The sequence below is a fragment of the Aquila chrysaetos genome, chromosome 18, assembly GCF_900496995.4.
Source record: "Aquila chrysaetos chrysaetos chromosome 18, bAquChr1.4, whole genome shotgun sequence".
NCBI lineage: Eukaryota > Metazoa > Chordata > Aves > Accipitriformes > Accipitridae > Aquila > Aquila chrysaetos.
In genome coordinates, this window is record NC_044021.1 from 21,857,434 (window position 1) to 21,881,405 (window position 23,972).

Sequence of the window (23,972 nt, forward strand, 5' to 3'; positions counted from 1 at the left end):
CTCAGAGACAGCCCTCAGAATAAAACCAGAGCACAAGTCATTAAATGGTGGGGTTTTCTGTTGTTGGGAATTTGTTTGCTTGGGTTTTTCTCTCAGATAAAACCAAGAAGTTAAGTGAGAGAAAGAAGTGCATTATTAAAACACTATCATTATCTATAGGATGTACATCTTCCATGGAGTGGAAGCCAAAGCAGAGTAGACTTTACAATAGTAGTGCAGTAAAAGGAAAAATGTTCCAAAGAGCATGTCCTGTGTTTGACCTGAACCTTTCAAAACAAGTCTTATGTGGGTTTACATGATAGTCCTGGTCATCTCAAAGATGCCAACTGTAACTCCCGCTGTAAATTTAATGGGTACACAAACATTTTGTTAGAAGTACATGAATCTTGAAGAGTGAAGGGAAGAGTCATGCGTTCTGTGCTGAAGGCAATAATAAGAAGCATTTATTTATTTTTGACTGTTTCTCAATGTGGCTTTTACAGAGTCATAAAAAGAAAAATTTTTTAAGTTCACAAAAACTATGAACACATTGGACATAATTTGTCCAACAAATCAGACCACAGATAGTCAGTTGGAAACTGGATAACAAAAGCAGACCCATCTACACATAACCAGCCCAAATATGTATTCCCCATTGCCCTGCAAATACAGATACTGTGAATTTATAATTTACTGTTGTTTTTACTAATTAATTTTATTGTATTAGTGCCTAGAGGCCTTTGCTAAGCTCTGTATTGCATTGTGTGAGATGTTGTACCTATGCATAGGAAGTTTCTGCCTCAGAAGGCTTAGGAGGTTAACTTAGGGTCATTTTGCAGATGTGATGGCACTGTACAGAAAGCAAACTCTCAGCAAACATGAAACAGTTCATTCAGCTTTAATTTGCAGTGGTATTGAGTACCTGTAATTCCCGGAGACCTCAGTAGGAGTTTTGGGTGTTCAGCACTTTTGAAAGCCAGACTGAAGTTCCTTGCTATGCTTCTGACAAAAGGTCCTTAGAAATCAGAGACAGAAAAGACTTATTAGGTTATCAGGCCAAATTCATCCCAGAAGAAGACCTATTGAAGTCAATGGAATTTCATTGGGGATGGATTTACCATAGAAAGATTGTTCCCTGTAGTATATTTAGAAGTGCTTTGTCCTATACAGTTTTAATTAGCTCTACATTAGTCAAGGTACTGTACTATTGTTTCAATCAGCTACCCACGCAGAGAACTGTCTCTAGCTATCCTTGTCCATGTTTCCCCTCCAACCCCCATCCCTTGCTGCCTCATTCTCACACCCTCATTATTTTATGTCTAATTTGGCTAATGAATTTCTCAGACAGAGCCTTCTTTCATGTTTGAGAAGGACCTAGCCTGTATTGAGGTTAAAAGAAAAAAACCAAAACCAAAACAAGACCAGGAAGAAAGAACAAATTCTTCTATTGAGAAAAGCAAAGGTGTTTATGAAGCCTTAAGCTTTTCTTTGTCACTCCATCCATCCATATACAGCTAGGCTACAGTTTTTCACCACATACTCTGCATTAAGATGGACATGAGTACTTTAGTTTTGACTTTCCAGTTTCATCACTGACTCACTGCATTGTTAGAACAAGTGGCTTCACTTTTCAAACCTCTGTTTTACCACTGTTGCAACAGCCATGGTCATGCACATGTAAAGAATTTCTCAAGTTGCTTCACAGAAATCAAGAAAGCATTTTAAGTTCTGTAGTGGAAAAGCACAGTAATACAAGGCAAAGGACTGTTGCCATCAGTACTACTGTCTTTTTTTTTTTTTTAACTATTCTAACACAAACATTCATCTTTTCTCTCAGTCTTGCCCAATTTTTTTTACCTTCTCTAATGAAAGTTCTAACAAGATTATAGGGAATTTGTAGTCTGTGTATGCTTTCAGTCACATAATTGCAACTAAAACAACTGTGTCGAGAATAACTGCAGAAACTGTGGGTTCAGTGCTGCCTTCTGCCAAAGAAAAAAATGTCCACAACTAAGAAACAACCTCTAAAACCACACTGGACAAGTTACTAAATCCCATCTACGTAAAGATGTGTGTGTTCACTTCTGAGTCACTGTATCATTTGACCACGCAAGAAACAACACAGTTTGCTTGAGGAATGTCAGGAAGACCAGAATATAATTAAAAAATAGCCATGTTTTCAGTTTTCTTAATGCTCTTCTAAAACAGGCACACACTCACTTTAAAATTAACCACAGAGCTTAATTAAGCCTCTTCTGATCATGCCGGGAGGGTTCCATGTTGTCTTCCTGTGGTCATTTCATCAGCCAGGGCTTTTCATGTAAGAATGTGCTGCATGCATGTCACAGCATGGGATCTCATCAGAGACACCTGCTCTCAGCCTGTGAACACAGATTTTAATCCCCCTCCCTGCAAAAATGGTGACAGAAGGGCATATTATTTAATTACTCATGCATGCTCTCCAAGACAGGGTCCACAGCTCCACTTGTTTCATATGGCTTGTGCTATTTTTGGGGGGTGATCAAATAGGATGGTTGTTTAAAAAGGAGAAAGCTTCACCATAGACTTCTTGTTGCTATTTGATGAGAACAATATATGAAAACATTGGCAAGATGAGAACAGTTAGGGCAGGAACTGAAGAAAATCTAGGTATGGTAGATATAGTCATAAAATTATGTGACTTCTTTAGCTCTCACTGTGAAGATATGCGAGCTAAGCTGTAGTGTGTAATCTCACTCTCCTCCACTACAAGACCATGGATCCAGCAAAAATTAACTGTGATAGCCACCTCTAATGTACTGGAGAAGGTGCAACCAACTTAAACTTACTAAAGCCTTCACCTAAGTTAGATCTGCAGTAGTGGTTATGTTCCCCTCAGGTGCTAGAAGGGGGGAAAACAGGAGGAAGATGAAAGAAGAAGTATTAACTTTTAGCTCTGCTTAAACAACGCATTTATTAAATCACTTCAGTCAAAATCATTCAGCAATTCCTACAAAATCCTATCGTGGACGAAAGCAAAGCACAGCTAAATGAAAGGTTATATATTGTATCTGGCAAGCAATCACCAGACTTGCATTCTCATTGCCCTCAGCAGCACCTGCATTCTTTGATCACAGTCCTTTTATGTGCTACACTGTATACAAAAGACCAAGCCAGCAATTAGCCATTCTAGCACTGGGCCCTGAAATCTCTGCAAATGCTTCAGCCCTTTAATGAATTCCTAAATAGAAGGAAGTTGCAAACAAAGTTCAGCTTGTGTATTTTATGCCAGGTTCCCACAGCACTGTAGGTTCTTAGAGCTTAATTAATGACACTTGCATCCTGTATGCCTTCCAGAGTTTTAGTGGAAATTTTACTGGTCACTTCAAACTCTGACATCTTTTGGACAATTGTCCTCAGAATATTGGGCAACCTCCCCAGTCTTTGGAAGGAAAAGACAAGACTTTGTTGCTAATCATGACTCATCTGTATCAACGGGATGGACAAAAACTGGAGGAACAAGATGTACATCATTTAAAGTAAACTACTCATCAGAAATCCTATGCATTGTATAGGAACCAAAACGGGTGATGAAAATGAAAACCACAGCCTAATATACCAGCATTTGGGAACTCTGCCAATGCCCCTAATTAAAATTTTGTACTAATCTCTTCAGGGAATCCAAGAAATTCTTTCAGAAAATGGAACATTCTTCTACGCACATCCAACTACTTATCCTGTAAGAGGGAATATAAAGGAGATTGTATACGATCAGACAGAGGTCAGTGGAGTGGAAAGGACAGTGTGAAAGCTACAGGAAATGAGCCATCTATGAATGAAAATACTGGAATTCCTTCTTGAACCCTGACTTACATAATGTATGATTTTGCTGGTACTGGTCTAAGGATTGTTACATCAATGGAAAGACTTCATTAATTTTAGTGGGGTTTTAATCAGTTCCCAAAACAGGAGAATTAAAAATAGGTATTTAAAATTGCAAGGTATGCCAACATGTCCTTTCCCTTCTTTTCCTTTTGTCCTACCATCATTAGAGAGCTTGGTGAGAGTGGTTCGAGATGAATGAGAAGTGTAGAGACTGGACTGGAGAGGGTCTAAGACAGCACCTCTGACATTGGCTTGTAGGCAATAAACAACACATTCAGTGCTGTCAGAGGTGCAATTAGAGATGAAAGGAAGGAACGAGTTAGTAATTGGTTGGTAACTGGAGAGGGAAGGGATGCTGATAGATAAGAATTTCTAAGAAGGGAAAGACCAAATCTGCTTTATTGTTAATGAAAATGAGCCAGAGATTTTAAGAAGAAAAATAGGGTGATACACAGGTGTGAAGGAGAAGGGAATAAGGTAACTAGAGCAAGTGTACAAGGCTAGGTTAGAATCTCATTCATCTGGATGGAAAAAGAGACAAGATAGGTAGGAGGCATAAGGAAAGTCACAGACAGCAGGGAAACTGCATCATACTTTATCAGTTTTCTCTTTGAAGAAACCAGCAGGGTCCCATAAAGAAAAATAAGTGAAGGCAGTAGGAGAGAACTACCAACGATGAATCTAGGCTGGCTCTGCAATGAGTAAATCTTCTGTTTAGCTATGCAACTGAGCCTCATAATTCAAACAATCCTATCCTGAGCTCGAGTTATTTAAATCTAAGGCTTCTGTTTGGCCAATGTGGAGCTACAGGGTTTTATCATTGATTGTCTTACACTTTCCATAGTCCCTGACGCTCATGCAGACTGGCTGAACCTAGCTAAAGGGAAATGGAGGTACAAGCATGTATGTCATCCGCCCTTTGCACGGCTGTACATGACGACATGCAAATCAAGACAGTGGGGACTCAGTTCCGTCGCCTAATTCTCCCAAGTGAGTAAGATCTCTGCAGTGAACCCAAACAGGACTTTAGCTCCAATGCACTTGTCATTTGCAGAGCTTTCCCTCTTCTCCCCAGCTTAGAAACAAACAAAACTTCCTTTCCCCTACCTTTTTCTAAAGGACCTTTCTGTGACTAAGCCATTTATGTGTCTATATTCCATGTAATTCTCTGATGTCAGATGAGATAACAGAGATAATCCTCATAAAGGATTTGTGGCATTATAGATTACAGCTTCCATTCGTATGTTATATGCATTGCCTTCAAGAAGCCTTGAGTGATGCTGTAAGATCTCTGTATTCAGATTATAAGGTATTTGTATTCAGCACTGCCTTATTAGAGGTTTAGAAATACCAACACCACAACTATGTGACCAGCTGTTCAGATCCTGCTGTTCTCTTAATCCATGCAAAGGTAAAATACTATTGTGGTCAGTGGGATCTTTACCAAGGTAACAAGATTTAAACCATTTTCCTTGTATTTCTTCGCCTGCCATTTCACTATAAAATAAAGCGATCACTTAGCAGACAAAACAATTTACTCCAGAAAGAAGTCATCTTTGTTTCAACTATAGTTTGTCCAAGCCAGGAAAGCACTTAATTACTGTGCTTTTGCTTTTCTTTCTTTTATTTATTTATTTATTTTTTTTTTTTTTTTATATCTAAACTCCTGTTGACACAACCAGCAGGAATCTCAACATTGGGTTTTACTTATAGCTCAGGGGCCTACCTAGGGCTTATATATTTTTGTGGATCTGCCTGAAGGTGCCCTCACTGGGTATCTCTCAGGAAAAAGCTGAATAGTTACAGCTGAACTGCTGCTCCAGAACTCAGTTTCTCCATCAGAATGAATGTGGCATTAATAATTCCAGGAGGCGATAATCCCTAGGAAGATCTTTAGTTGCGTTTCCTGCTGTGCAACGCATGGTCTTCTGGTGAAGGAACTGAATAACTTTGGGAAACATAGCGGAGCTATACTCAGCAACTTCACAATATGACTGTTCTGATACAAGGCCAACTCTGGCTCCCAAGCCTGGAAAACAATATAGCTGATCTCTGTGATACCGGATGGCGTGAAACAGTATTCACACAAAAGTATATCCTGCTTAGCACATGTGGGGTATTCCTAGAAGGAACGTGGCTGATGATAAAGTTGGGTGACATTAACACAGATGTCATGTACAATCATCTTTTGCCTAATTATTAGTGTATTTATGTTTCTTGAATCTTGCAGTGATTATTTTTTAATTTCCTCTCCGGTGAGAGCATTTAGTAGAGTGGGGGAATTTACATTTGCTCTCCGATGATGATACGTCAATCTCTACAGCAAAAAATCTGTGTTTCCTAGCCTCACCCACACTGACATTTTTCCTGCTGCAGTTGAGCTCCTGAATGTATCAGCAACGTTCAACCAACAACAGCTGTTTCCAGTGTGGAACAATGATCTACATCTTCAAAGAAGCCTAGGCACCTCGTGATTTCAACTACTCGGAAAGAGAGAGTGAATTATGTAGCATAATTCTGCTACATACAAGCAGGCAAACATCTAATGGAAATACACCTTTAGCAGCTTGTGTCTGCGTGATTTAGGATGTCACAGATCTCAGCTGTTTGTTGTCTTTCTGACTCCCCTGGCTGTGTTGAAATCACCACTGTGACAGCCAAGATGAAGTAGCTGACTGTGTGAACATTCCTCGTCCTTTCCAATACACAGCAAAACTACTTAGCTTAAATCACCACTGACGGGAACTAACTTCTTAAACAGGTTTGAACTTGATCCTTGTTGAGCACATCTGACTGTGCCCCAGATTGCCTAGTTCAGCTCAAAGCCAGCACACGTACCCTATTATCAGCAGCAGCAGCTCTACATCAGTCAGCAGCTGGCAGACGGGCCCTTGGGGACTTTTCTAGCCAAGGCTAGTGCAGCCCTATGGCTGCTTCAGTATATTCTCCGTGCGCAAAACAGGACGTATCTCTGTGCAAATGTTGTTATTGCACAATGGGTGTCATTGATAGCAGGAAAGAGACAATGCTTGGGAGCTGGACATGTTGTTCAAACATCATTCCAGTCTTTTTATATACTCTGATTAAGGCCCTTTACTTAGAACTGCCATCATGCTGTTGCTGGCTACTTTGTGTGCACAGAGAAATCTCTTTTTACCCTTCTTTAAAGGGTGAATCGAACTGTATTTCAGTGCCTGAATTTCTAGGGTTTGCGACATTCTCGTAATGTAGATTCTGGCTTATCTATATCCAAATACATACAGATCTACCTACGTAAACAGGTACATCCATAGTACCCATCTTTTCAAGCACTGCATACATTTTCACTATTAGCCCATTCAGCTTCTCCACTACATTTCCAGGTCATAACCCCACTGTTGTCAGCAATACTTAGCCCTTGACTCCCTAGCAGTATTTCTTCAGCAGTGGCAGACAGGGCTGTTAGGCAACCAGGAAATCTAAAACAAAGGAAAACTGTTACAAGAAGAACATGGGACAGGCAGAGGAGCAAGTGGAACTAACAGACGAAAGGCCCAAGGGAAAGATGAGAGGCCGGGAATAAGGACAGCAACATTCAGGAAGATTTGCTCCCGGTGCAGGCAGCGGCAGCAGCTGCCGATACTGCTAGGGACAGTGTCAGATCAAGCAGGAGTTCACCTGTCATGGGTACAGCACCAGCACAGGGCTAAAGCTCTTAGCATCCCGTGTTCAAAACAATACACAACTAAGCACAAAGATGTATGACTGACTGGCAAGATTAATTTCCTAAACCCGGATGCCTCTTTTAGATGCCCAAAGTCTCTCCCACGGGACTTGTGATGCATCTACCAGCCCTGTGCCGATGTCTCAGATACCTCAGATCTCTACCACTGTGTCCTGTCTTTAGGCTTTGACCCCCTGCTCCTCATCCTCAAAGTGGGACAATGAACAGGGACCAATTCCAACCAACTCGAGGCAGAACAGCTCTGTGATGACCCGGGTTGTACCTGCAGCTGGCTGGTGGATCTGACCCAGGGTAGTGGCAGCTCAGCTCCCTGCCTGGCTCAGCCACGTGGCCACCTCTCACAGCTTACAGCAACCCCTGCTCCCCGTCACGCGTGTTGGACACAAACCCTGCAGCTCAGCACCGTCACTTCCCACAATCACGGCTGTAGAACTCAGAAGAAACGGCGTAATCAAGCACCAGGCATCCCCCATTACCATAACCACACGATCAAAGCCTCGCCACGACGCAGCCTTTTTCCCCTACCTGTCCGGTCTGCTTTTACCTGGTCTCTTTCAGTCACTGCCTTTCCTTACCAAAGCTCTCAAGTGGCCGTGACTGGAATATCTGAGGAGATGAGATAGAAGCACCTACAGCAAATAAATAAACCAATAAAGCAATAAAAAGACAAAGAGAGAGAACAAGGGGGACATGAGCTGTTCGGAGGCTTCAAGGCCAGCCCATAGAGTCACTCAGTCTAGACTCCAGATGTGAACGCAGAGCCTCAGTGAGTGCAATACGGGACTGCGTAAATATCTCAGCCAGATGTCTCAGGGCCCAAGCTACAAATCCTCACAAATGGTGACAGAGTTGGCTGTTGCTGTTTGCATAGCTCTCCTTCCAAGAGAATCAGTGGTCATTCAGTCAGCAGCAGTTCATTTTTGCTGCCAGATGGGAGGGAAAACCAGGCTCAGAGTTGCAGTTAGTCTCATAGCAAACTCAGCAGTCGGTGGATGGGTCATGGAGCCCTCTGTGGGTACTGAGGTTAGCTCAAAATAGCAATCTGGGGAAAGAGCTGAAAAGATTATAGTAAACATAAAAGCACATGATCCCAAACTCCTAAATAGACTAAAGTAACGGGCTGCCATGTTAGGCACCTGAATTCAAATGTAGATCTTCAACACTTCTCCCATTTGGTCAACTAAGTTTACAGATGCTTAACGTTACACGATGGAATTACCTTACATTTCAGTTGCTGGAGATGTGCGTTACACTGGCTCTAAGGAGCTTGATGCTTGTAGCTGCACTTTCACAAATGAAGCATTCCTCTGCCTGACTTTTGTGTTCCCAGAACTTGTCTTGTAGGTGGGTGCCTCACAGAAAGCACCTGGAGGGAACATGACCACCTTCCCATCTATCAGCAGCTGGATCTGTCCCTTGGGAGGCTGGAGATGAATTTCAGCTCCCTCTTCTGCCTGAGTTGGACCAGAGTACCGAGCCTGTTTTTCTAGGAAACGTCTCTAACTACTAGGCTATAGTGTATTTTAAACCAAAGCTTTCCCAGTGTCTTGGATTTATTCCATACTCCGTAAAAAAACTAAGTATTTATTGCAGCAGGGGATAGGACCTGGGGCTCTGCAGTGAAAGTCCTTATATAATCCACCTTGTCACTGGCCCAATTTAGGATATATCAATTTATGACCCAGATTCACTTCAACAAGTCACCCAAAATTGGAACTGGCTGAATAATTTATGAGACGATTTGTAAGCAAAAGCCCTGAGTTGGGTTACTCTGATTCACAGGGATAACATTATTTATGATTTTTTGTTCAGACATAAGGCATGAATATGTTTTAGGATGGCCAATAATTGTCCCAAGATTTGCAGAAGGATTATTTCATTCTCCTGTTTTAGAGTGCCAATAGCAAAGTGACTCATGCAGTATAAAAGATGAGCTTTTGAACCAAACAGCCCGGAAAAACTTGACAAAGAGACATGTGCTACTGTATCAGTCTCCTGTTCCTGTAGGTGCAGTTACAGCCTGAGGTCGGGCCCACTGGAGAAGTATCTAAAAAGGCCAGTGTTCCTCTCTCCTCTTCAGACGTAGGCTCACAGAGATAACTCAGAGTCAAAAAAGATTAGGATAAATTGCATTACTCCATACTCGCCACAGGCTAGGAGCTCGCGTATGAGCAGTAGCTGATGCAGGGTGACTAGTTAAGCTGCCGCGGCAAACTGCTTGGGACTGTGAGCCCCAACTCACAGCCGCTTTTCTCTCATTCCCAAGGTCCTAAGGGAGGTCAGACTTGCCAAAAGACGTTCTGAACAACACCGGGCTCCCACAGTGGTACGTTTCCTGTAAAGGCTGCAGGGGCTCAGTCTGATTTATACCTGTACCACATCTGACCCTCAAACCATTGTTGTGATCCACTTACTTCTCAACAAGACGTTTCCTGAGCTGCCACATTCAACCCTGGGTCTAAATCAGATTTATCTGAACTGGCAGGTGTGTGTTTTTAAGGTTTAATTCATTTCCCTCCCTATCCTGAACAACATGATGCCCCAAAACAGTACAGAGACACCTGTGCTGGACACGTACGTCCTTTTCCTTATTATTCTGCGCTTTCTCAAGAGAAAAGGCGTTGAGTATAACAGTCTAAATAAGAGTTAACTCCAAGATCTAAACAAGTATATTGAACAATTTATTCAGAGTACATCATGCTGTTCTTCCACCTCTCTGGTAATGAATGCACAGCATCACCGTGGCTGAAAGTTAAAGGCGATATTTCTTCTGGCAGCGCCCTCCAGGTCCCTTAGGCTGGCTTATCCAGCAATTGTGTTGGCAGTTTGGAGTTTTTCCCAGGATCTTCTATGGCCAGGGATGCTACAGGCCATTTTATTAAATGTCAATGCCCATTGCTGATTAATTTTTGGAAAAAATCAATCTTAGAATATTGTTTTTCCTTCTGCTCCACACCAAAAGCACATCTATTTCAAGGTCTTTTCAGAGGGGCTCCTTTCTTTTGGAATAAAATAGCATGAAGGAGTTGTACTTGTAACCCTGCTGTGCACCACTGACTGACCACACCGGGAGATAGCAAATTTTCCTTGTCTTGCCCTCAAATCTGCAGCAGTGTTGCAACCCCTCTTGCAGCACAGGCTCAGAACTCACCACATAAATGCCAGCTCCAGTGGGTAAACAGTTAATCAGCAAGTAGACAGAAACGTAAGTGAAACTTTTCTTCTTGCTGTACAGATCTCAGAGAGGTGGAACTCATGTAGATCAGTAAAAAAGTAGGTGTTGAGATACGATGTTGGAGGAGGGCACAGAAATTCCAGAATCCTTATCTCCATCCCTGGAGAAAAATCAGTCCCTCCAAACACAGACCACAGCACGTTCCTCTCTGTGGAAGATCAGATTTATTTTGCCATTCGTGCAAATGCAGTAGCCATCTGACAGACTTCAAGCTGCATTCCTTGATGCCTGTGGCCACATCAAATTTTTGGGAAGACATGAGGAACCATTTTCAGGAAAATGGTGCTTCATTTTCTCTTTGACTCGCAAAGAATGTTTTGTCTTCCTCTCTGTTTTGTGAAGCGCTGTCAACACTTACAGTGAAGTTTATTGTAAATACACAATAATAACAACTGCGCACATTCATCTCTGATTCAATTCCTATGTAAATTTATGTTAATATGTATGCAGATTAAGTCTGCCCCCCTTGGTCCTGGAAAGTTGTCAGAATGACACATGGGTTCTGAAAAGGTTGTGTACTACTGATCTGCAGTTTTTGTATAGTATTCAATAACTCGCAAACAACAAGAGACTGCGGATATTGCTTTCCACTTTTGCTGGATAAATCAGTGGAGTCTTCTAGACAGAGTTAAAAAAAAGTCTCTAAACCCAGTCTATAAAACCATGACCTGTCCATTTTTATTTCTATTTCACAACAGAACAAATATTCACAGGTGGGATCTTTTGAGGAATGGGGTGGTACAAGGGAGTCTTGTTAGCAAGCCTTCAGGAACTGATATGCCATCTTCTAGACAGAAAAGCAATTTTTCTCCCTAATATTTAGTAACCGCTAAACCAATGCCTAGAGTTTATGGACAGTCCTCCTCACTTTTTGCTGTCTAGTTAGTAATTAGTGTAGTTTTTAAGAGCGCTCAAAAAGGTCACTTATTTTATTCTGTCCTTCTCAGCCTCCGTTTTCTCTGTTTTGACACAGAAATACACTGACCTTCCACCTGTGTGCGCAGCCAGAGCTGTTCTGAGCACTCAGGTCACACCAGTGGTGAGGTAGCTGGAGTGCTACAGTTAGCTGTTCTCTGCTTTCCTGCCAGGGATGTTTGGCTATGACACTTTCTGGTACTTTGCAGTAAATAGAAACTAATCTTTAGTTCATCCCAGGGCTGAGTCCCTACAAGGCTCCCAGGCACTTCTTAAATAATCACAATGGGACATAAATTGGGACTTCAAGAGATACATGTGCTCTTTGCACAGGGATGAATTTCCAGTAATCCAAAAGGGGATGGGGAAATTGCTATCAGAAACAGCAGGCGCCACAATTGTTGGCTAGGAACATACACCAGACAACAAAAGTCCAATTGCCAGAAAGTATTTGTACTCCTGCAGTTCACAGCTGAGGACTTGATCCTGACCTTTGATACACAAAACAGATTTGCTCTGCAGCTGGAAACTCAGTTGCAGCATTTGTGCTTGGAGGGTAAGATTGCGCCCAGACCTGATAAAGGTGGGAAATGAGTTGTCGGTTCTGAAGTGAGGCAGCAATCTCCTGACCAAAATCACTTCCATCCTAATAACACTTAATGGACTTAGAAGGCCAGTGATTTTGGGGAAAAAAAACCCAAACCAAACCAAATAAGAACAGAACTGTACTCCATACAGCGATAAGAAACTTCTGTCACCCATTTCATTCAGGCCTTTCAGCTGGTTTAAGACTGACACTGAGAAAAACCCTTTCTTCTCCAAGCTCTTCTCACTTGACTCTGGTTTAGGGTGTTATTTCACTCTACTTTTTTAATCTCATTTTATTGAAGGCAATCTTATCCCCAAGAGCAAAACAAGTAAAATAAAAGCAATTAAAGCCTGGAAGGAATCTGTATTTTTTCTTTGAAATAGAGCCCCATGTCAGACAGCTTTCCACGTACCTTGTTCAGTGTAGGTTACATTATGGCATCCCATCAGGCCCATTCAAACCAGGTTGCAGAAGTATTGTGGCTGGGATCCAACGCTGCCTTCCTGCTTGCAGTAGCTGTTGGTGGTGATTTCATCTCAATCATTTTCTCTCTTTCCACCTCTCATGCAGCTGCCTGCCTGTCTTGATAGGACCAAAGTGTAGCTCATGGAATCTATATGATAATCACAAAAATAGTTATTTCTGCTGAAAAATGGATTTAATTCCTCCTCTAAACCTTTGTGGATTGCCAACTGGGGGTGTGAAACCAGCTGGCAAAAGATGCGTTCATTTCAATTTCATGACTTTCATATACTGCAGCTTCCTGACTTTAAATGGTTCCTCCCCTCTCTAATGAGAGCACGAAGGCCTTGATTAACAGCCCTCACTTTAAACAAAGTTTTGAAGAAGCTTCTTTTCATGGTGACTTCTCTGGGGATGTCTGACAGCCTGCTCAATCCAGGGCAGCTGAATGCCTCTTCTTTCACAGCATGAGCATTTGTCAGAGAAACTAGGAGTCGGGCTTGGTGAAGATTTGTATCCCTGAGTACTCTGCAAGTAACTTGCACAACAGCGTGGGAAGGAAGCTTGAAAGTAGTGCTGGTAAAACAGTGAAAAACTAATTTCATCAATGTTTTCAAAATGCAAGGGCTTGGAATGGACTCTGTTTTGCTTTTTTAACTCTTTCAGCCTTTTTTCTTATAAAATACATTTTTATTTGCTGAAAGTCTTGTCTTCAGTACATTGTTTGCTAATATTTTTAGTCCAAGTAGGATTTGAGAGACATGACTAGGCAACATGGGAGAAAAGCCTGATACGTTTTTTTGACCGTTAATCACAGAAAAGGGAAAGGCTATCTCTTGGGAAAGAGTCTTTCAAGCCAGGCAGAGCCATCTGGGCAGAGCCTTTAAATGGTTGAATAGTGATTTAGAATGTAAATATTGGAATTAAAGGTATCATCCATGCAAAAGTACTATTTGCTTGCAGACTCTGGCTTTTCAGACTCTTCCAGCTGCCCACTTAGTCAGTAGAAGTCTTTAACAGACAGTAGATAGGGCCTTAATCATAACTGAGTCCTTGAATCTGGACTTACAGAGATTTTAAATGGGTTCTACGGGCAAGCTTGCTTGAAAAGGACTGCAGTATACATCCTCCCTGGTCACAGGCCAAGATGTAGTCCCACTTTGTGACCTTGCCTCCTTTTCACTGATCTCCCCTGGGAGACGGGAGAACAGCATGGCCCTCACAGTGCAAGCCTGCTGACAGTACTTGAAGTTATGTCTAAATTGCAGTCATATGGTGGCTGCTGTGTAGCGCAGGCTAGTATGTAGCCCAAGCTAGACTTAAAAACTATCTGCAAACCAACAGTAGTTGTGTCAACACAGAGCTCAGCAAACCTACGTGAAAACGTACAGCTAATTGCATGCTGAGTACTGCGTTGCCGTAACTTGACTGCTACCAACATTTCAACTAATTCAAACCTTCCTGGATGTTTCTGTACCAGACTGCTATCACTGTGGTTGCCACATGCAGGAAAACTAGCACACTGCTACTAACCTGACAACTCCAAAGGGCATGACTGAGCTAGGGTTAGACCAGAGTTTTTGTTTAACATTTAAATGAAGTTTTGCTTTGGTTATGCTTATTTATAAGTTTGCTCTTGGCAGTCAGAAAGTTTCATTTACATACAGCCAAAGCATGAAAGGAAATACTGGGGCTTGGGGGGGTGGAGGGAAAATGGAGGGAGCAGGGGAAAAAACAACTCTAAACAAAAGCTCTGGTGAAGTTGATAGCATCACCAGACTAGCAAAGCAAGCAAAAGAGAGTAAAAAATTCCAGACACAGAAGTCAGAAGCCGCAGCTCTTTTCCAGGGAAGGAATACACTGCATCTCATTTCTGCTGCACCTACTGATACCATCTACAGAAAATCCATCACCAGTTGAAAGAGGGCTGCATTCATTGTCAATGCATTCCACCACTTTGGTGTCCCAGCTTTCATGAGTTTATTAGATGCAGAGTCATGGGCCTTTCTATGAAATAGAAAGACAATACAAGCTCCTTTGCTGTTGTCTTATAGAACCTTTAGGAACTCTGTTCCTTTATATATTAATTTCCCTCCTTTTATTGCTTCAGCTGTCAACAACTACTATAAATTTACCTTAAACCAAACTGTGGCATATATCTCTCTATATACCTACACACACACAAGTGTGTGTATATTTATATATATATGTATATATATATACAGACACACACGCAAATACATACATATATATACACACATATACACACACAAAGCCCAACAGTGAACAGGAGAGTTTACTGAAAAGCAAGAAAAAACTAGCATATTCAGAATCAGGAGATAACTAATGCTTGATTATGAAGTATTACAGCTTAGCTATCTAATATCTTTCACATTTCCTTCTTCTTCTGTCATAATTCTGTTTCTATGATTATCATGTTTTCTTCTTGCATACCTGTCCTTCAGGAAGATAGCCTTTTGGAAGATCCCACTGAACTGGGATAGATCATTTTCTGTATCTAGTTTGTATAGAAGGAAAGAATAACTTTGGAATCAAGTGACAGAAAAGAGCAAGACTAAAGTAAAGCTTAGATTACAGCACCGGCAGTGAAGAGTGGTAATAGCTATGGAGCCTTTGTCTTTGAACAGGAGCTGAAAAGGACAAGTAGTTCAAGCTAACAGTGCCAGAATGGCAACTCAGTGAAGTCATTGTACATGTCCATCCCCACTCCAAGGAGCTTTGGTACAACATTAGGACTTGTTCCTGTGCTATAGTTTCTTATCATGTAATACCTCCCTCCATACGTTTTTGCTTCTAATGGCACTATGGATACAAACTTCACTCAGGGGAGGGATAGGACTGGGAGAGCAGAGCGTGCTTGAAACCTGATTTAACAGGACTCCAGTAGAGTTGGTGTCAGGCCTTCCATCCCTAACACTTAAGAAAATGGTAGGTCTCTGATCATCTTAAAAGACTCTTCTGTCTTGATTTGAATTTTGGAGTATCTGCAAGAGTCATAACAGTACATTCTCATTTTCAGCTAGTCAGTGCCAAGCACAATGAATAGAAAATAAAGAAAATCACCTGCAAGTAATTGCTGTACCTCATAAACAGAGTACAGAATCGTTAGTCACATTAAAGATAATAAAAGCGAGATTCTTCATCCGGAGAACCTGTGAAGTCGCTGCTTGTGAAACATCAGTCAATCCTTGTCCTCAGCCAAAAATGATGGGAAGCAGAGCTGCTCTGCCTCTTCACTGAATGAAGAGCTTTCAGCCATTAATACAACACACAACCAGAGTCAGAGCTCTACTAATGGACTTTGCCACTGGCGGGGGTGGTGTGAGGTCCATGTCAGGATCAATACTAGAGATTTTGTGTTGTAGTATGCCCTTGGTGCACTGTTAGTAAAACATTATAGTCTCAGGCTCCAGACCCAAGGCTGTACATACTGTTTCTCTTAGCACTTCATTATGTACAAGAGACAACTGTTATATAAACCAATAAAGATGTACATATCCCAACCCAGAAGACAAGACAGACATGCAAGTCCCACATGTAATTCAGATTGAAACATTAGCCAATGTGGCAGGCATCCCAGGACCCTAACTTATAAAACAAGCATTTCAGAGCTTTCACCAAAAAAAAAAAAAAAAAAAAAAAGAAGAGAGAGAGAGTGAAAAGAAAAAGAAAAAAGAAAAAGGAAATTAAATACTACCCCGGCATCCTGAAAGGAGGCAGTCACCTCTTCAGGACTTCTTCCCGAATTCAGCAGGGCTCCTTGCCTGGGTTGGATAGCAAATGCAGTTTCATAAGTCCATGTGTGCTCAGACATCTCTAACACAACACAGTTTATTCCATAGCCAAAAGACATTTTTACTTTCCTTGACTAGTGAGGGGACAGCTCAAGCTGATGTCACTCACCCTTTGTGTCTCACAAGACAGTTCTAATATAACAATGGAGGAAAAGTATAATTGGTGGGAAAGGAGGAATGAGGGGAAAGGAGGGAAGTAAGTTTGACCTTATATAAGTCACTTCTATAGCCTTTGGGAAGATCTCACTGAATGGCATTTTCTTCATGTGTTGGTGAAGCTGGACCTGCAATCTCCTCTGTCTCCCCCCAAAATCAGCATCTTTTGTATTGAAAATGGGCTCGTTTTGGTTGCTCTGTCCTAAGCAGAACACCATAAAAAATGATACAACATAGGATCCTCCTCAGAAACATCTTTTTGTGTCAGAGGATCTCAGAGTCTAAACATTTCCTATCAGACACTTGATTCTCAGAGGAGCCTGGCTTTCTGCAAGAGTCCTTTGTAGTCCAGCTGGATGTCATTACATAATTAAGCATATGAGCCAGGAGGTAGTCTTGAGCATGGCAATTTTACAACGTAAGATCAAAATGTTATTCTTCCTTTCAAAAGATCTAGTGCCATTTGTTGCAATACCTTCATGCAAAGGATCAAATATAGTATTGATTATTCATTATTACCTTTAAAGAGGTCAGGAAGCTTCTGGAATTCAGAAGACTTCTGGGGATTGGAAAGGATATAAGGCCTCAGGGCTTGATGACTCATCTTGACCTGAAGCTTTGAAATATCACCTGCTGTCTGGATTGTTCCTGCTTGCTGCCTGGGATTTCAAAGTCTCTCCCTCTCCCTTTTTTTCCCCTCAAGGCATCAGTCTTACAGACATTGCCAGATCAAGAGAAGCAAAGAATGCAAAAGAAAGTGAAAGTGAGAAGACCATGAGTTGGGAGCCCAGCTGTTACACATCTGCTTTGCTAAGCTTGAATTGAAAATGAGCATCATTATTCTTGTTCTGCATGCATCCTACTGTGTTTAGTTATTGCATTGCATAGAAGAGGCAATGGGCATATCCTGTCGCTAGCTTCATTGTGTTCAACATGGGTTAACTCACTGTTCAATATCCTAACACAGGGAGTTTTTCAACCTTTCTGTGCCAATTTGATCTTCAGGCATGTTCAAATGGAGGAATGTTTAGAGAAGACTGGGGGTGTCATTACGTGGAGACCCTGACAAAATTTAACACGTTATCTTTATAGACTTAAGAAAAAAATTAATGTCATACTCATCTAGATACTGTATTAAAAGTTTCCATTTTCAACAACATAGCCTGTATGTTGTAGAATAAACCTCCAAGAGTGCTTTTTGGCAGATGGTTAAATATTTAAGTAGTTGGCCACAGATTTTAAAAAATTGAGATAATTAGAAGATTTGAAGCAGTTAATATTTATTAGTCACAAAGAGTTTGACAGATTGGATGTTCTCCTACCCACACATTCTCTAGCAGAAAAAAAATAAAGCCCTTATCTTTCATTGTATATGAAGCAAGTTTTTACATGAGGCAGAAGGCATGGACTTCCCAGGTTTTCAGTATGAGACACTGAGATTAGTGGCTACCACTTAATTCAAGAACAGGCCAGAAAACAACGTGGAAATGATGAGGTCTCTGTGGAAATGCACAGAGTTCACCCTGGAAAGTGCCCAGGACTGAAACCTAAGGACTGACTCTTCCGCGCCACTTCAGCTTTCACTATAAATTATGGTGTCTCTAGCAAGGTTGCGGGGCTACTCCAGTCACTGGGGATTATGAGACAGCCCATTTTCTATTAGATTTGCCCCTTCTGTTGGCCTTCCTTGCAGGAGAGGAGATGCATGGAGCAAAGGCAGACCAGTTCTGTGGCACTCCAGAACTGCATAGCAGAAGACTCCTTAAATGGTGAATTAAACTGGCAAGACAGGAGGCCAAGAACTGACAGATCAGCAAGGCTACTTTAGGGGCCAGTTTCACCAGACATGCCCTCTTTTATCTGTCCGGAAATCTGACTGAAAAGAAGCGTTGGGACATTTGCCTAGGCTTGCTGGCTGCCCCACAGACGGGTCCAAGCAAGAGCAGTAACACGCTTCTCACTAGGCTGCAGATGTCCAGCTACGCTGAACACACCAAGGAGCACAGCTCAGCATTTCCCATGCCAAGTCAGGCCAATACAACTGCACTGAGCCAACAACCAACCCACAGAGGCAGCAGGTTGGATGAGCTCAGGATGGACATACGGGCATCTGCACAGCACATACATGGTAGGTCTAACGTGTTATCCATCTGTCAGGCTGTCAATACGTGCAAATGTTCAAACAGTAGCTGCGTGCAGACAAAGCCTGTGCAATGGACGTACACGTTACTAATGTATAATAGAGCAGCCACTTGAAGCTCTTCCTTCATAAGATTGATACTGACTTTGTCAGTGATTCGTGAAAAACATGAAAGTAGCATCAGCGTTATACTACGTAGCTGACTGGCTAGAAAGAGACGCATCTCCATTGTATCTTACCTCTCTTTTCTTAATAGCACCACTGAGTGGTCAGTACGTGCCCCAGTATGAAATCCCTTGGGATCCTTTATATTCAAAGGCAAATAGAAAGTAAGATAAACCCAAACAAGGCATCTTAGTAATGACATTTGGATGTATCCACATGCAGCCTTAAAAAGAATGGGCGCATAGGATTAACTGTAGCAGGCAGGGGGATCAGTGAAAATGATATTCATCAGTGTCTACACAGCAAGGCCAAAGGCAGACAGTAGTATAAAATACATGTGCTATAGCTCTTATCTAGTACAAACCAGTAGGGCAGGTCCAACTGCCCTGGCAGGCTGAACACAGTCCTGATCTGGAATCACCCCAGCACTGCCCTCAAGCGAACCCAAGAGAAAGATCGGAAAGCAGCCTTGGATACCAACCTGTGCCAATGCCAGTTTGCTCTCTAAGGGGATGGTACCTGGAGCCGAGCGATCCCCTGGCTACATCCTCCATTACTGTGGACAGAAGAGATGAACTGCTGAAATCACTGACAGGATTTTTCTTTATCCTACAAAAATCCTTAAGGGCCATCCCTATCGTATACAAAAGGATAAGATATTTTTTCAGCTTTTTTTTCTTTATTAATATTATTTTTGAGATATTTTTCCCAGTGCCTTCTTTTCAGACAATAGCAATTCATGCTTTATTTATCTCATTGCTATAGTGAGACTCTGGAGGACTAGAAAACTGGTAGGGTTATGAGATACAATGAAAGCAAAACCTGTTTTAAATGAACAAAGACTCAGAAGTCTCAAGCTTTCATAGGCTTTCTTTGACTGCTAAAAAGCATGTTAGAGAAAGTCTGTTAAAGTTTTGGTATCCTTCCTCTTCAAGGAGGGATCCACAATCCTCAGCCCTAAGAGCTCCAGCAAGACTCATTGCAAACCAGGAGACAAGACAAGAATAGAACCTAGCAATAAAAAGAAAAGCTGCAACCTTTAAAAAAACAAATATCACAGGATTCCTTTACGCACCATAAAGAAAAACGGAAACGAACCCACATTGTTTCCTCTGCAAGTACCCAGAAGAAAAATCTGCACCTTAAAAAGGTTTGACCTCAATATAGGCCATAATGTAAAAATGCGAGGATCTTGGAAACTTGTGCTGTTCCTGGACTGAGGCCCAGATTTTGTAATATATCTTGCCTGTTACTATTTTTCTTGCTTCTTCCAAAGTAGAAAAGGCTCTTTTGAAGAAACGTGTTTTCTAGACACTTTGATACACCATAGTTCGGGTCTGTTTAAATACTTCAAGTTTGATATATACATATATAGTTGTAACATTTTCTGGATATGAGCCCACATGCCTGTCTGGATCCAGTTCTTACTATCAATATGTTGTGAGACACTAGTCAGAGCGGTCTCTCCCCTAATGTGTAGAGTATATGCTAGGCCAGACAGATAATAGTAAGACAACTTGCTGTACCTTTATCTTCTTCACCACAATTTCAATGAACAGCACCTGAAAGAATTTATGCCTATATCGAAATCTTCTAAGTGAAAAGAGGACTGCTAGCACACACACTGGAAGTGCATCACATCTGCTGAGAAAAAGAACTCTTTTTTTTTTTTTTTCTCCTTACTTCACACAGGGAAATCTGTCAACATTTCAGAGGCCATTTTGCTGGGCTGACCACAGTGTGCTTTTGCACACTGACCTGCTCTTGTGTTCCTGATGCTCTCCAGGCTGAGCTGAAACTGCGGCTACGAACCATTAAGCCTACTGTAAGCAGCACACGGGCTGTCATGTACATCTCTGCTTGCTCTTTTTGGTGTCTAGAGAATATGTATGCAAATGCTTTCCTGTATGCTATCTCATACCAGTTGACTGAGGGCATCAGAGCAACTGAGAGACAGAGTCTGATTAATATTTTTTTCTCCATATACACCTCTGAATCCAGCTAGAATGAGGCCAGCCATACAATAACTCATGTTTACTAGCCCCACTAAAATTAATTCCTGCCATATCTTATCAAACAATCGGCCATGAGAGAAAGTTTTCCCTACTGGTACATGCATAAGTCACTCTAACATTTGTGGCTGTGAACTGAAAGCAATTCCTTCCCCACGTTCCAATGTTTGCTCAGGTGCAGTTTAGTTTCTACATGAACTGATTGAGGAGAACTTGCCTCAACCAGTAAGCTAACGGGAGTCACCAACCAACTTGCACTGACTGCAGAGAAAGTCCTCATCTTGAAAGAGTCTGTTACATAAAAGTACACTGCATAAAACCGTCTTTGTATTTGTGACTTATTGTGAGTCCTTAGGTGATTTGCCTTTAAGGATGACTACATTTTTAATCAATCAGCAAGGCATGCAGTATGTAAAGTTCATGCTAGCTTGAGTGGCAGTGGACTGTGGTTTTCCCCTGGTGAACAACCCCCTCATAGCCCATGAGCTTTAGCTGGTGAGGTTACGCAGCCTGCCTATTAGGAGTGCTCTCAGCCACATGCCTGACTGCACTCTCAAGTCTCAGGGCCAAGAGTAAACTTTAAAGGAACTCTGCCAATTAAATGTAAGCAGAAAACAAAGACCGTATTTTTAACCAAAGCAAAAAGTGATCAGAAATGTTCTCATGATGCTGGTACCGATAATTTTTCTTACTATTTTGCATTCAGTAAAGACAGCTTTTAATTGAATTTGAATATTAAAATCTGTCATGAAAATGAAGCTATCTAAAAATCAGAGTTGATCCAATTGTCCACTGGCCATTGGAAGCAAATTAAATACATTTTACTAGTGCTGAAAAGTAAGCCTAATTTCAAAAGACAGTAAAGATTTTCTGTGCCAAATGTTTTATAGACTTGTTTTGTGGATCTTACGAGGGGAAAAAAAAAAACCACCTAGATGGCATGCATTATCTACAAGAGGCAAAGACAAAACATTGCAGAAAGGTTATCCCAGATGAATTCCAGTAAACCCTTTATATCATGTCATAGTCCAAATAGACTACAGCAGGTTGCAGAAAACATATTTGAAGAATGACATAGAGTGTTTTATAGAATATACTTAGATTAGTTCTTGTACTCTCTCTATTTTGAATATAATTGATTCAGTCCTCAGTTCAGATAAAATAATGTTCCAGCTTCAGTGTTTAACTGTTCTGCTGGATTAGGACCCTACCTACAATGAATCTAACTGCACAGACAGACTCCAAAGAGGTTTTCTGGACTTAAAAATGTCAACATTTTCAATCCCTTTATCTTGTTTTTCTTTTCAACATTAAAAGCAAGTGGTGAGCAGACTACTAGGAAGCTCCTCTCCAGTGCTCAAAAGGCCTTGATTTCTAATCTTGTCACACTATGAGACAGCTAAAAGCTATGACAAGGGAGATGGTCATCTGTTTGTTAGAGCCTGCCCGGAGCTTCTAGTGCAGGCTGGGCAGCGTACTACCAGGAAAAGTAAGAAGCATCTAAAAAATCTCAGGGTGTCCAAAACAGACGCTGGGTTGCCTGCTACACTGCATCAACAGATTTCTTGGAAACAGATCTGGCAGGAATGTATTGGATTCATTTCTCCTGGGGCCTCCTAACACCCTCCTGAAAGTCTCAGGTACATGTTTAACAAAAGGGACAACAAAGCATTCTGCCTTAAAACCCCTTTGATCAGATGAACTTTTGCTTAAAAGAGAAGCGAGAATGTGACCATTCCAAAGGGATCCTGGTAATTTCTACCATGATTTCCATAATTCAATACCTTACAATTATGCATTTCAAAGTCATCTGAAAGAACCAATAAAGACGGATTGATTACTTTATTTGTATACATCACTATGAGACATTATCACTCAACGCTGCCAAAGCCAACTCCATGCCAGCCCTTGATCTAAAATTAGGCTAAGGACAAGGAAGTGTTCTTTCCTCTACAATGATCACCTGAACCCGAATGAGCCAACAGAGGCTGAGAGTCTGCAAAGCAGTCAATACCAATGGGTGATTACTGATGAAAACCCTCATGACCTCAAGAACAGGCCCCTCAGGACTTTCCTGAGAATGTATACGAATTTCAGCACCCAGTAAGCAAGGTGCTCAAAATATATAGTAGGAATAGGTCTTGAAATTTACTCAGGGAAGGTAATTAGGCAGGGAAGTCAGACATCTAGTGCAGCAGCCTGAAGTACTGAGAGTGGTTCTGGTTTCCCAGAAACCATAATCGGCCATAACAGAAGTAGAAAATATTCTGCACGGGCCTCTTCTCCCCGGAGTTGCTCCGCTAGGAAGAACAGAGATCTCACAGTCTCAGTCCCTGCAGTTCTTCCCAGCCTGAACAGTGTGGAAAATTTCAGCCCTGTATCTGGGCGGAGGTAGCGCCAATTAACCGAGCTTCTCATTGCTCAGAAACATGCATGCCATTTCACAGATACTGAGCGGAGGTCAAGGAAATGTCTTTTGGCTCTGACTTCTGCAGACAGTTTTAGCACTCCTTCACACCCATCTGATTGCACTTGCATTTCAGCACTTGCTTAAAGTCAAGAATCTCTTTGCTGCTCTGTGGAAGACAATGCCTTCCATATAATCACGGCCTAACATAAATATAGGCGAGCACTAAGCTTCTACCACAGCTGCTCCAACTGGGACCACCTGTGAGGGCTTACACTAAGCAAAGGATTGTCCTCATCTAACTCCACAACTGCTCAGCCTGCTATCACCTTAAAACACAAGATGGGTTTGTACATGTGTACGTAGGGACATACTCCTCATGTTATTTTCTATGCATACTTCACGTGCACGCAGCGCCCATAGGCCTAGATCTGTGAGTGTGTGCGTGCACGTGGATAGATAAACAGATAATCTGGAATTATTTCAAAGCAAGTGGAACGTTTTTCTTT

The 23,972-nt window shown here is 41.7% G+C and overlaps 1 long non-coding RNA gene across 2 annotated transcripts; it reads right to left on the reverse strand.

The window, feature by feature from the left end:
• Positions 1 to 421: 421 nt before the first annotated feature.
• Positions 422 to 13,066, reverse strand: LOC115353087. 2 transcript variants are annotated; one of them, XR_003927413.2, is made up of 2 exons: positions 12,719 to 13,066; positions 422 to 994 (listed from the first exon to the last, which is right to left on the reverse strand). It is a non-coding gene; the product is annotated as an uncharacterized LOC115353087 (long non-coding RNA). The 2 variants fall into 2 exon arrangements; XR_003927412.1 differs by lacking the exon at positions 12,719 to 13,066 and adding an exon at positions 2,200 to 5,659.
• Between the last annotated feature and the right edge of the window lie 10,906 nt (positions 13,067 to 23,972).